The sequence below is a fragment of the Podarcis melisellensis genome (genome assembly GCF_964234715.1).
Source record: "Podarcis melisellensis genome assembly, chromosome: 8".
Taxonomy (NCBI): Eukaryota; Metazoa; Chordata; class Lepidosauria; order Squamata; family Lacertidae; genus Podarcis; species Podarcis melisellensis.
Genome location: NC_138540.1, coordinates 90805443 through 90816927, shown reverse-complemented (window position 1 = coordinate 90816927; position 11485 = coordinate 90805443). Strand labels below are relative to the sequence as shown.

The 11485-nt window shown below is 57.9% G+C and overlaps 1 protein-coding gene across 1 annotated transcript in view; it reads left to right on the top strand.

Moving 5' to 3' along the window:
• Positions 1-6710: 6710 nt before the first annotated feature.
• The window catches only part of LTBP4 (latent transforming growth factor beta binding protein 4), a 60150-nt gene continuing 55375 nt past the window's right edge, over positions 6711-11485 (top strand). The window contains exons 1-2 of the mRNA XM_081921899.1: positions 6711-6804; positions 10083-10153. The gene's annotated coding sequence lies outside the window, so the exon portion shown is untranslated. The remainder of the gene's footprint in view (positions 6805-10082; positions 10154-11485) is intronic.

Genomic DNA, 11485 nt, shown 5'->3' with positions numbered 1-11485 from the left:
AGCTTTCTGTAGTAAAATAATGACCTTTCTGGATCTGGTAGGGTGAGGTGGAGGTCAGGACATGGCCATCCTACCTCTGTTTAAGAATCTCCAGGGAAGGAGAGTAAAGAGACCATTTCGCTGCCAAACAGCTCTTACTGTAGGAAGTTCTTCCTGATGTTTAGCTGGAATCTTCTTTCTTCTAACTTGAAGCCATGGGTTCGAGTCCTGACCTCCACAGCAGGAGAAAACAAGCATGCTCCCTCTTGCATGTGACAGCCCTTCAGATATTTGAAGATGGCTCTCATATCTCCACTCAGTGTCTTCTTCTCCAAGCTAAACACACCCAACTCCTTCAACTGTTCTTCATAAGGATAAATTGTCAACATCCTTCTTAAATTGTGATGCCCAGAACTGGACACAGTATTCCAGGTGTGGTCTGACCAAGGAAGAATAGAGTGGGACTCTTATTTCCCTCAATTTCTGTGGATGCAGCCTAGAATAACATTAGCCTTTTTTGCTGCTGCATCACACTGTTGACTCATTTGAAGCTTGTGGTCTACTAAGACCCGGAGATCCTTCTAAAGAGAAGGCAAGCAAGAGGAGATGAGATGTGATGGAGATGGAATAAGAATTAAATTTGTAAATTAAAATGTAAACCACCTCTTCTGTTTGTGAGAGAGAAATATGAGAGTAAACAGGCTGTGAAGACCTTTTAGCAGAGTAAAAACACGTGGGCTTTTGCAGCTTACTAGAAGGAAAGAATTAGTAAATTACCCCTGTCCATCCCTGTTTATTTGTGGTTTCCTCACCTTGCCCTCTTTGTCTCCGTTGCTAAGAATGAACCACAGGTTTTAGTAAGATAAACTTCAAGATTTACTTACATTTCAATGTAGGCAGCAAATACATCAAAGCAAAATCCCCTCCGAAGCATGAAGGAAATGACCTTAACTCCCTTGGGGCCACCTGGCTGGGCCCTGTGAGGAGGCTGGACGAGATGGCCCATCGGCCCGCTCTTAGGGAGCCTCCCAGGCCAGAGGCAGTCTATCTAGATTCCTGGGTTCTAATCTATGGGGCACTGGGGGAGCAGGATGCTGGACCAACCTTCTCTCTCACCAGCAGGTTGACCTGAAGCTGCGGGTGGAGAAGCTGAACGTGAGGATGGTGCCTGGCGCCGCTGGGCCGGGTGACGGCCCCAGCCCCCGGCTCCCGCCAGAGTCAAAGGAAGACCGGGAGGAGAAGGTCCTGGCCCTGCTGGGCATCGTGGGCACCATCCTGAACCTCCTCGTGATCATCTTTGTCTACATTTACACCACCATCTGAGCCCCAGTGCCTCCTCTTCTGCCACCCGGGCACAGCGAGATGGGAGCTTGTGCGCAGCCAGAGGGCAGAAGTGCCTGGGCTGGTGCTGACCTGTGCCAGCCGGGCCCTGGAGGGACTTTGCCCACCTGCCTTTGCCGCCTTCAGGAAGTTGCCGACGAGACTTGGCTTTGCAGCTGCGCGAAGCTGCTGGGATTGTGACCGCCCAGTGGGGCTGGGTGATGCCAGCTCTGTGCGACGCCTCCTTGGACGCCTGCCAGGCTGCCAGCTGTGGCACATCTGGGGACGATGCAGGGTGACCCTTTCCAGGGTGGCCCTTGGCCCACCGATGCCAGCGCCTGCCAGAGGCCTCTTCTACCCTGCCGCCCCCACCCCTTGCAGCGGACGCTGAGTTGGGATGGGGGGCCTTGACTGCCTGGCCTTTGTGCCCCATGCCTGTCACCTCAAGCACCAAGAAGCACAAGGAATTCTCTCTCCCCCTTCGACACCTGCCCTTGCAAGCTGCCCACTGCCACCAGGGCGAGGAAGGTTGGGGGAGGAGAGCCTTGGGGGAGGGACCCAGGAGAAGCCCCTCCTGCCCAGGGCTCTTCCTCCCCGCCCCCTGCAAATTTGACACCAGCCTCCCTGAGCCTCCCCCACCTGCAGCCATGGAGGGCAGCTCCTGCAGCCGCCGGCACCCCTTCTGAGGTTGGGGTCCTGTAGCCTGGCGCTGAGCGGGCCCCCTTGCCAAGCCAGCTGCCCACCCCCACCAGACCCCCTCAGAGCTTCCTAGGGACCCTTCCCCTCCTGCCTGAAAGACCCTCAGTGCACGGGGGTGCAGGGGGGGGCTTTTTTTTGGAATGGTCTTCCTTGTGCACCCCCAGCCTTAACACACAGCTCCCTCCACCCGGAGGCTCCGTTCAAAGTACATTCTGGAACAGGATATGGGGAGGCTTTGGGGGCAGGGAGGGCTCAGCCAGACCCCCTAACTCCAAAGTGCTTTATAAACTTCCTGGTGAAATTTCGCCCCGGAACAGCGCCCCCTATGGGGCAGATGGAGACCTGTGCAGGATGGAGCCCAGAGGATGCCTGGCACTCGCTCCAAGGGCAGAGCAGGTGCCCCAGGGATGAGGGGAAATGCCCAGCAGCTGGCAGGAGGGCAGAGGGCCCTGTTCTGGGGTTGGTTTCCTTGCCAAGTTTCTCCCCCATTTCTCGCAAGATGGAGAGATTTGTAGGAGGTGGGTGTTGCAGGGAACTCGGCCATAGCACCCCTTGCCGCCTGGATTCTCCGGGGAGGGGGCTGGTACAGGAATGGCCCCCATCCGTACAAGACCCTGCAGGGACCTTTGCTTCACCCTGGGAGGGGCAGCCCCCTTGGCGCTTCCACACTCCCTGCAGGGGGGCCCTGGGGCTGGCAGGGGGGCTGCAGTGCAGCCTAGACTTTTTGGAAGGTGCCCAAACCCAGGAATCTTTTCTTTAGAAAAACAAAAGAGCAACCCCCCCCCTCGAAACCCCTTAATCATCTTCTTCCTCTTCCCAAGCCAGTCTCCTGCTGGGACCAACTTCTGGGGTCTTCACCTTTGTGCCAGAGCAACACTACGGGGGTGGGGGGGGCGAGAGGTGGCCGCTCTTGACTCCAGCACCGTGCCAAGCAGGGAGGGAGGGGTTGTGCTTTTCTAACAACCATGTTGTAATTGTGAAATTTTATATGCAACTGAGTTTGAAATAATCACAAGGAAATATTTATGGACGTAAAAGTCGGGGTCTGCCCATGTGTTTGCCTGCAGCTCTTGGGGAGCCACCATGGCTGTGATGCCATCGCAAGGAGTGTGTGCTTGTGTGTCTTTGTGTCCTTGGCTTAGGCCTGTGCGTGTCTTCCTGGGTGACCAGCACCTCCAGCTCCTGGGCACTTGCCCTCTGGCTTGCCAGAAACAGGAGAGGAAGCCAGGCGGGTCTGGGCTGTTGCCCCCGCCTTCCAAAGAGGGCGCAGGGAGGTCAGGTTCTGCAGCCTTGACTTTCGCAGAATGAGCTTCCTGCTCCAAGGAGTGGCTGAGCCCTCTCCCTCCTCTCCTCTTGGAAATTTCCCTGGCAGGACCAGGCTTCCTCTTTGGCCCTTCCTTGCCACAAGCCACAGCAGCTTCTTCACTTCTTCTTTAGCAATCACTCGTAGCCAAGGAAAATGGTCTTCCATGAACACGGTTTTAACCACGAGTCCGTAAGTGACTGTGGAGGCCAGTTCTGGACCCACACATCCTTCCACAATGGGGACATTGGTTTCTGGGTGGGAGTTGATCACGGTGTGGATTTGCCAAGCGTGTCTTCCTCCTAGCACGTTTCTCCCTTGCGTCCTGAGTTCGAGTATCTTCAAAGCCCAGGACACCTTTGGTCAAGGCTGTTCTCCAACAGGAGCGCTCGCAGGCCAGTGTTTCCCACTTGTCGTTGTTTAAACTAATTTTTTTCTTAGATTTGCCTTGAGAGCATCTTTAAACCTCTTTTGCTGACCACCAGCATTACGCTTTCCATTTTTAAGTTCAGAAAAGAGGAGTTGCTTTGGAAGACGATCATCAGGCATCCACACAACATGACCAGTCCAACAAATGTTGAAGAATCATTGCTTCAACACCAGTGATCTTTGCTTCTTCCAGTATGAGTTTGCCTGTCTGCCCAAGTGATGTGTAAATTTTTTTTTCGGAGAAACCATTGATGAAATCTTTTGAGGAGTTGGAGATGTCGTTGAGAAGTGGTCCTTGTTTCACACACAGACAGTAAGGTTGGTAGTACAATAAGTTAGTAAACAAGCATTTTGGTTTTCCTGCAAATGTCCCGGTCCTCAAACACTCTGCACTTCATTCGGGAGAAAGCTGCTCTCGCAGAGCTCAGGAGATGCTGGATTTTGGCATCAATGTTGGCCCTTGTGGAAAGACCTGATCCTGTGCCACGGGCCTTTCAGATACTCCTCAGCAGGGGGGCAGGCAGTGGGCTCGGGGTCACGGAACTGCAGTGGCATCACAAAATGAGAGATTCCGAGCCTGCAACCCAGCATTAGAGGTCAAAGCATATTGGAAGGAAGACGAGTCTAAAGGAAGGCAGCCACATGCCAAGTTCAAGGCAGCCCAGCCCTGGATCCCTCTCAGGAGCTTCAGGGGTGAAAAGGACCATTCAACACACCCAAGAACCATCTGCAATGCACAGAGTTGCCCAGCTGGTGGTGTCCAGGGGGGTCCTTGCAAGCTTCAGAACAGAAGACCATAATAATAATAATTTATTACTTATACCCCGCCCATCTGGCTGGGTTTCCCCAGCCACTCTGGGTGGCTTCCAACAAAAGATTAAAAATACATTAAAACATCAGTCATTAAAAACTTCCCAAAAGAGGGCTGCCTTCAAATGTCTTCTAAACATCAGATAGTTGCTTATTTCTTTGACATCTGATGGGAGGGCATTCCACAGGGCGGGTGCCACCACCGAGAAGGCCCTCTGCCTGGTTCCCTGTAACTTGGCTTCTCACAGTGAGGGAACTGCCAGAAGGCCCTCGGCGCTGGACCTCAGTGTCCAGGCAGAACGATGGGGGAGGAGACACTCCTTCAGATATACTGGACCGAGGCCGTTTAGGCTTTAAAGGTCAGCACCAACACTTTGAATTGTGCTCAGAAACGTGCTGGGAGCCAATGTAGGTCTTTCAAGACCGGTGTTATGTGGTCTCGGCGGCCGCTCCCAGTCACCAGTCTGGCTGCCACATTCTGGATTAGTTGTAGTTTCCAGGTCACCTTCAAAGGTAGCCCCACGTAGAACACATTGCAGTAGTCCAAGCAGGAGATAACCAGAGCATGCACCACTCTGGCCGGACAGTCTGTGGGCAGGGAGGGTCTCATCCTGCGTACCAGATGGAGCTGGTAAACAGCTGCCCTGGACACAGAATTGACCTGCGCCTGCATGGACAGCTGTGAGTCCAAAATGACTCCCAGGCTGCGCACCTGGTCCTTCAGGGGCACAGTTGCCCCATTCAGGACCAGGGAGTCCTCCACACCTGCCCGCCTCCGGCCCCCGCAAAACAGTACTTCTGTTTGTCAGGATTCAACCTCAATCTGTTAGCTGCCATCCATCCTCCAACCTCCTCCAGACACTCACACAGGACCTTCACCACCTTCACTGGTTCCGAATTGAAAGAGAGGTAGACTACAAGAAGAGCCTTCTGGATCAGGCCACAGGGGGCCCATCCAGCCTGGCATCTGGTTCTCACCATTCCCCCCCCCCCTCTGCATGGAGAGAAGCAGAAGGTTAGCAGCGTCAGGGCAGACAAAGGGAGGGACTTCTTCACCCAAGGCAGAGTTGGGGGCGGAGCCACAGCCCCCCCTGGAAGCCCCTGAGAATCCTGGGAAGTCTTCTTGAAGGATGCTGGGAGAGGAAACTCCAGGTCCCAGAGTTCTTCGGGAGAAGCCCGGCGCTTTCAGGGCTTGGAGGTCTCTCTGGAAATGGACGGGGCTCCTCAACCCGGGAACTCCCCCCAGCAGGAGACTTGGGAAGAGGGTCAGGCCAAGTCAGGGAAGGAGAGGCGGCGAGGGATCCCGGGCTCCTGGCCGCGGGGAGTGCGGGGAGACTCCGGCTGCGCTGCTCGGCGCCTGCTTGGCGGCTTCTTCCCCCTGGGGAATATTTTGGCCCCTGTGAGGACAGGATACTGGACGATCCAGCCCCTGCAGGATCCTCCTTTGCTTTTACGCGCCGCCTCCTGCTCCAGCGATGCCTGCAGCAAAGCGGCCGCGTTTCATTGTCCAAATGAGCGAAGCTACGGAACTCCCTGCCACTGGAGGCAAGGAAGGCCACCCGCCTGGGGGGCTTCCCAAGGGGACTGGGCACATTCACAGAAGCGGAGAGGGCTCTGGGGGGCTCCTGGCCAGGATGGCTGGGCTCTGCTTCCACAGTCGGAGGCAGGGAGTGCTTTTGAATCCCCAGGAGGGGAGACGGCTCTGGGATGCTGGGATCCTGCTCGGCCCCTGCGGGAAGAGGATGCTGGGCCGGAGGGCCTCTCTTTGGCCTCCTCCAGCAGCCGAGGGAGGGAGAGAGGGACCCCCCTCCGGGCAGAGCCCATCTCTGGCTCTCTGCGCCCAGCGAGCGTCCGGTCCAGCCGGCCGCGCTCTGGGGGCGCCCAGTCCCGCCCCCTCCCCGCGGCGAGCCCACCCCGACGGCACCTGCGCTGCGGCCGGAGCCCCTCCCCGTCCGGCGGCCGGTTGGCTGGCTATTGGCTGCGGGGCCGGAGGGGCAGGCGGGCCGGGCTGGGCGCCCATTGGCGGCCGCCGAGCCGAGCCCAGCGCCGCCGCCGCTGCCTCTTCGCCGCGCCCTCGACGGCAGGATGCGGCCGCCGGCGCTGGCCGCGCTCTGCCTCCTCGCCGCCGCCGCCGCGCTCCTCCCGCCGCCGCCGGGCGCAGCCCGCGGGCCCCGCCGTCGGGCCGCTCCCACCCCCGCCGTCGGGCCGCCCCCCCTGGAGAAGCGCAGGAAGAGCCCCGCGGGCCGCGCCCCCAAGGCGGCCAGGTGAGTCGGGGACCCCGCGCCCCGGACCTCCCGCCCCGCAGCCTGCCCTGTCCTTCCCCGACGGGGCTGCCCGGCCAGGACCCCCGGGGGCTTGGAGGGGCTCTCCCGGGAGCCCCGAGGGGCGTCCCGGCGGTGCAGGGCGCAGCGGCCGCCCGGAGAGGCCGAGGCGGGCTGCCCCGTGGCGCTGGCAGCGCCGGAGCAGCGCGCTCTGACCCCCGCCCCTTCGGGCAGCCCCGGCGCCTGGTCTTCTCATCAGGGCGGAGGGGGCGGCTTTGGCGGCTGGAGGCCCATCTGGAAATGTCAGCGCTGGCCTGGAGCGCCAGCCGCCCAGCCAGGCTCACGTGCCGGCGCAACAACGCCCCTGCCAGGTGGGTCGCTGTCCCTCCCACTCCCTGGAAGCAGGGCGGAGCTCAGCTGGGCAGCAGCGACCTGGGCAGCGAGCCCTCTTGCCAGCGCCCCTCCCCTCTGGGGCTGCTGGGCTGACCCGCTTCTCCCCCCTTCCAGTTCTGCACCTCCCAGCAAAGACCCCTCCTCCTCCGAGGCTGGCACCAGCTCTTTCCATGAGCCATGCCCAGGGCTGGCATCCTCTGGTGGCAAACACTGAGGCTCTGGTGGCAGACTCTCCTCTCAAGCTGCGGGCAGCTGGGAACCCAGAAGGCCAAGCCGAGAGGGAGAGGCTCTCTGCACGCGCTCAGAGGCACCCTCCTTCCTTTTTGGCTCTTTGGAGACAGTGTGGCCCAGGCCAGGCAGGAGACCCCCGAAGCCACTTTGCGGAGGGGGGGTGCGTGCCTGGATGTGCCTGCCCCCCCCATAGCCCCTGGGAGTGAGGTGGGGGCACCCTGCTCCCTCAGGCCAAGCCTCGGCCAAGGAGTCAGTGAAGAAGGGGCCTTGTGGTCCCCCCCCCCCTTCTCTCCCTCTTCCTCTGTTCCACGGAGCTCCAGAGAAACAATCTCGGTCTCCTGCAAATCCACTTAGTAACTTGAGTCCCGGTCAGGACAAGAATGTCAGGAATTAGAGGGGGGAGAGAGAGAAGAAGAAGAAGAAAGAGGAGTCTGGATGACACAGAGGTGGGTGTCCGGATGGGAATTGGGGAGGGGGCAGCAGCCTTTGCAGCCTTGCTGGAGGACCAGCCTGGGGAAGAGAGAGCGCTTCTGAACATGTGCAGAGTGCATGGAGAGAGAGCGTGCTCCCTCCCTCCCTCTCACGCAGGGTCTCCCACGGAAACGGGACGTGGGATGTTTCAGAACAGACAGAAACTCTCTTCTTCACAGAGCATCCTTAAACCGTTGAGACGCCCAGCGGCTTGGAGGGCAAGGAAAGGATCAGACCACTAATGGCTGCTCCTGGTAGAATCCGAAGGGCCCCAAAAGGTCGTCTGGTCAAGGCAGGATGGCTGCTGCTTCCCTCCAGGAACTGTGGAAATGGGGTCCTTCTCAGGAACCCCCCCCCCGCCTTCCCTATGGGGCACCCAGCAGGCAGAAGAGGGGAATGTTGTGGGGGGCAATATGAGCCTCATCCAGGGAAGCTGAAGGCTGGGGGATTCGGGACAGATAAAGAAAGTCCTTCTTCACACAGCACAGAGTTAAACTGTGGAACTCCCTCCCACTGGAGGCAAGGAGGACAGCCAGGAGGAGGAGGAGAGGGCTCTCGAGGGCTCCAAGCCAGGACGCTCTGCTTCCAGGGCTGGAGGCCGACAGGCCACAGGAGGGAGAGGATGCTGGGCCAGAAGCGCCACTGGCCTGATCCAGCCCACTCTTCTGATCCCTTATGCAGAGAGTTTTCCCCTCACCATCACCCCAGCTTCCAGGCAGCAGGGCCTCCAGGTGGGCGAGCAGGAGTCCAAGGCAGACCTGGACCTCTGCCTCTCCAGAGCCGGCCGAACTACAGCTCCCCTCAGCCCCAGCGAGCACGGCCAGGCAGCAGCAGGAGGGTGGGAGCTGGGGTTCAGCAACCCCCGGCCGGCCGCAGAGGAGCCCCTGTCCTTCTTCAGAAGCTTTGTGGAAGTGGACCCAGCTGCCGGTCACATGCGCAGCCGGCTGGGATTAGCCTTCCCTTGTGGGAAGAGGGTGTGGGAAGCTGCTTTCAACTGAGTCAGGCTGCTGGGTTCATTGAGCTCAGCCCTGTCTGCACTGGCTGGCAGCCACTTCTCCAGGTTGCAGGCAGGGCTCGCCCCATTTGGAGAGGCCCTGCAGGGTTGTCTCTGGAGAGAGGCTCTCCTGAGGAGCTACATCTCTTTGCCAAGCGGGGAGGGAAGGGAAGGTTTGGCCCCGTGGGGTGGCGGTGGTGGGGAGGAACTCCTTCTGGGGATCCCAGGAAGTCACACGCAGGTGGGGGCAGGTGGTGAGGGGGCACTGCCAGTGCCTCCTCCCAGGACATTCCAGCTTGTGGTGGTCAGTGGGTGCTGGGCCTAAAGGTATTTATTTTTAATTGAGAGGTAGTAAAGATAAAGGGAGGGATGCGGGTGGTGCTGTAGGTTAAACCACAGAACCTAGGACTTGCCGATCAGAAGGTCGGTGGTTCGAATCCCTGTGGCGGGGTGTGCTCCCGTTGCTCAGTTCCAGCTCCTGCTGACCTAGCAGTTCGAAAGCGTGCAAGTAGATAAATAGGTACCGCTCTGGCAGGAAGGTAAACGGCATTTCCGTGCTCTGCTCTGGTTCGCCAGAAGCGGCTTAGTCATGCTGGCCACATGACCCGGAAGCTGTATGCCGGCTCCTTCGGCCAGTAAGAGCACTGCAACCCCAGAGTTGTCCACGACAGGACCTAAGGGTCAGGGGTCCCTTTACCTTTTCATCTCACTTTATTGGCCAAGCCTCCGGGTCATGTGGCCAGCATGACTAAGCCGCTTCTGGCGAACCAGAGCAGCGCACGCAAACGCCATTTATCTTCCCGCCGGAGCGGGATCTATTCATCTACTTGCACTTTGACATGCTTTTGAACTGCTAGGTTGGCAGGAGCTGGGACCGAGCAACCGGAGCTCACCCCGTCGCCGGGATTCAAACCGCCGACCTTCTCATCAGCAAGCCCTAGGCTCTGTGGTTTAACCCACAGCGCCACCCACGTCCATGTACTGTCTGCTAAAGTCATTCTGGCATGAATCACATTCTGGCATGAGACCCTGCCCCCCACCTCCCCCTTCTTCCTGCACCCCCAGTTAATCCCTCTGCTTTTTGGACTGGCTAGCAGTCATCCCCCCCCCCCCGTGCCCCCTTCCTCTCATGACCCAATCCTGGCTGCTCTCTTCACAGCCTCTCTCTCTCTCCCTTTCTCTCTTTCTCCAGGCCCAACCTCTGTGGGGAGGTCTGCTGCCCTGGATGGTCCCTGGCACCCCAAACTGGGAAGTGCACCAAAGGTATGGGGGAGGGAAGGGGGTGGGAGGGAGAGGAGTGGGGGAGGCAGATTTTCAGGGACAAGGATCCTCCCCCCTCCTGAAAGACAGGCCTCATCCTGCATCCACTGCTGCCCCATCTCTCCACCATCTGAACTTGGGACTTGCATCTCAGCCATATTCATGGAATCATAGGACTGGAAGGGGCCCCACGGGGTTGTGGGGGCAGTTTCTTTGGAGCTTGCTGTTTCCTTACATGGCACATCATTTGCCTTAGGCAAATTTCAGACACAAGGGGATTGGAGCCACATGTGGCCTAGGACCTTCGTACCTACGGGACTGCCTCTCCTGGTATGCCCCGCGGAGGACCTTAAGGTCCACAAATGACAATATTTTGGAGGTCCCAAGTCGCAAGGTGGTTAGGTTGGTCTCAACTAGGGCCAGGGCCTTTTCAGTACTGGCCCCAACCTGGTGGAACGCTCTGTCACAAGAGACCAGGGCCCTGCGGGACTTGACATCTTTCCTCAGGGCCTGCAAGACAGAGCTGTTCCGCCTGACCTTTGGTTTGGACTCAGTCTGACCCTTATGTTTCCTTCCCCTTATGGTTTTGACTTTTAAAATGAGGCTGCATTTTAAATTGCATTTTAACCTGTATTTTAAATTGTTTGTTTTCCTTTTTTCTTATTATGTTTTTACTGAAATTGTATTGATGTTAGCTGCCCTGAGCCCAGCTCTGGCCAGGAAGGGCGGGGTATAAATGAAATTTATTATTATTATTATTATTATTATTATTATTATTATTATTATTAAGCTGTCCTGATGGAGTTTGTGCATATTGCAAACTGCCCAGTGATGCTCAGATGAAGGGCAATCTAGAAATGGAATAAATAAATAAATAGATTCCTGCCTTGCAGGGAGTTGGGGCACATGACCCTGGGGTCCCTTCCAAGTCCACATTTCTGTTTCTATGCAATTGCAGTCTCTGGCTGGGCAGGAGGGCTCTTCTGGTCACAGAACCACAGAACAGTGGAGTCGGAAGGGACCCCAGGGCTCATCTAGTCCAGCCCCCGGCCGGGATGCTCTTAGGAAGCAACCTGGGCAGCCAAGAGGAGATTGGGCTCTGCAGAGGACATCTCCCAGAGCCAGGGCTGGAACAGCCGGGTGCAAATCGCCTCCTGGGAACAGACGAGCTGTACTTCGTTAAGAACGTCCGTCCCATCTCCCATCTCTTGCGGGGGCACAATTAGTGCCAGTGCCCTCAGTCAAGAGCTTGGGTGTAACCTTTGATGCCTCCCTTTCCACAGAGGCGCAGGTTGCAGCCACAGCAAAGGTGGCATTTTCCCATCTCCGCCGTAT